Source organism: Penaeus chinensis, chromosome 4, assembly GCF_019202785.1.
Source record: "Penaeus chinensis breed Huanghai No. 1 chromosome 4, ASM1920278v2, whole genome shotgun sequence".
NCBI classification, from domain to species: Eukaryota; Metazoa; Arthropoda; class Malacostraca; order Decapoda; family Penaeidae; genus Penaeus; species Penaeus chinensis.
Window position 1 is genome coordinate 37,117,194 of NC_061822.1, and position 2,500 is coordinate 37,119,693.

The window sequence follows — 2,500 nt, forward strand, 5'->3', positions numbered from 1 at the left end:
TTTAATATTAACAATAACGATACCAATATTGCTTCTAGTACAACCAGTTCGAATAATAATAATAATAATAATAATTATTATTATAATAATATTAATAATCATCATCATAATCATAATAATAATCAGAATGATAATAATAACAACAACAACAACAACAACAATAATAACAATAATAATAATAATAATAATAATAATAATAATAATAGTAATAATAGTAATGATAATAATAATAATGATAATAATAACGCAGATGATACTAATGATGATAATTATAATAAAAGCCATCATAATAATGATGATAACAATAACAGCAATAATGATAACAATAGTGATAATTCTAATAACAAAAGTAACTATAACAGAGAAAATATTAATCATAACAACAGTAGCAGCAGGAAAATTAGTAGTTGTAGGGGCAATAACAATAATGATGATGTAATAATAATAATAATGATGATGATGATAATAATAATAATAATAATAATAATAATAATAATAATAATAATGATAATAATAATAATGATAATAATAATAATAATAATAATAATAATAATAATGATAATAATAATAATAATAATAATAATAATGATAATAATAATAATAATAATAATAATAATAATAATAATAATAAAAACAAATAAAATATGCACATATGCAGATCGCCGGGTGTATCTGTCCATAATATGAATTAGGAATAAACTATGCAACAAATAAATGATTCCAGAATAGTGAGCAAACTATAAAGAACAACGAAGCTCCGAATGCCGCAGACAATGAAGATGATAATGCTTCCCTTAAAGAACACAAACGTAATTGCTAAAGCCAAAACAAGTTGTCCGAGCATCAAGCATTCCCTTATTCATAAAAATGGAGACCAGAGACCAGTTCCTCAAATTTCGAGAAAGTAAGAAAAACGATCTCAAAGTCAAAGTATACGGCAGAAGTCCTCGAAAAGAAAACAATATGCAGGTCAGCTAACATCAAAATTGGAATGTCATAATAGAAAAGTGGAAATTGAATCCCTGCCAGGGAAATTATCAGTTATCGACGAGTTAGCGAGAAGTATAAATGCATAGCCAAGGAAAGCAAGATACCCTCTTCACCATCAAGGAGACATTGCAGGAGTGTATCCAGGTTTGAAGCACAGCGGGTGAAAATGATTGCTAAAAGAGATATGTTTAAAGACAATATTTTTTTTTTCCAGACAGACACAAAAGTCTCTACATAACTGGGAAAACAACAAAAAGAAGTGAAGGCCCGTCTGCCATCGAAGAGGTCGAAGATTTCTGGAGGAACATCTGGAGCCAATGCGAATATGTCAAGATGAAAGTTGTGGGACGACAACAATGGAAAAACGTGGGAATGATCGACGTAAGACAAAAGCACATCATTTTGATTCTGAATCTCTTTATGTATGATTTAGTGTTGCAAGTCAAAATTGATCAGGAACTGGAAAGACTTTTAACAAGGGTTAAGTATTTCAGTACTGACATCAGTCTGGATAAATCTGCAAAAGCAACTTTTAACAGAGATTAACTGATATCAACATCTTTCATCCATGGAAGAGTAAGGTTGATCTTGAGAAAAGAACTGAATTCCAAAAATCAAATAGAGGCTTTTAACACTTTAGTCCTGCCCTATTGTTCAGTATGTTTTCAATGTCATCAGCATAAACCTACCTGAACTTCAAAGAAAGGACATCCCCGCTGATTATAAGATGCACCTCTCCGAAACATTTGTTGACTGCCTCTACCTGTCAAGGAATGAATGAGGGAAGAGGACTAGTCCAACGTGAACCTGCCTTTAAAACGGCCACAAGTGGCTTGCAGACTTACTTAAGCAAGCCCAATAACTGGGTGATGATTTCAGTTTATGAACACGAAACCCAGAAAACACTCCAATCAACAATTAAAGAAGCACTGGAATACAGAACTGAAGGTAAGAAACACTATGGCCAGCTAAGGCAGGCAAAATACATGGCGAAAAACTAAAATGGAGGATTGAGAGCAGTCACAAAACCCTCTTCATGGCTAGCACTCACTCTGCACGCAAGAAGTTGACGTTGACCAATCATAATCCCATCAGGACTAAAAGCCGAAACAGAGGGGTCAATACTTAGTGACCAAAGTTAGAAGCTCTAGAATAGCGCGGACTCCAAATTCAGTCTGATACAAAACACTTGCTTCAACTGTGTTCAAAGTCTGACATGATAGTGTTGGCCAATATCCACTAAACTCTATGTATAAACTTAGGTGCTGAGCATGCGAAAAGAAAAACCTTGTATGAACAATACCCTAAACCAGTAATTCAATGTAACAACATAACAATCCGGCCTTTTAAAGTTTCTACTGACCGCACAGTTAATGCAGACCGCCAAGACATCTTTGTCAGAAATAACAAAAGTAAACCTGTCTCCTTAAATACGACTATACTATCCGGCAAACTGTACCTACCAAGGAAATGGAAATTGAAATCAGATGTGACAGTGGAGGACACAGAT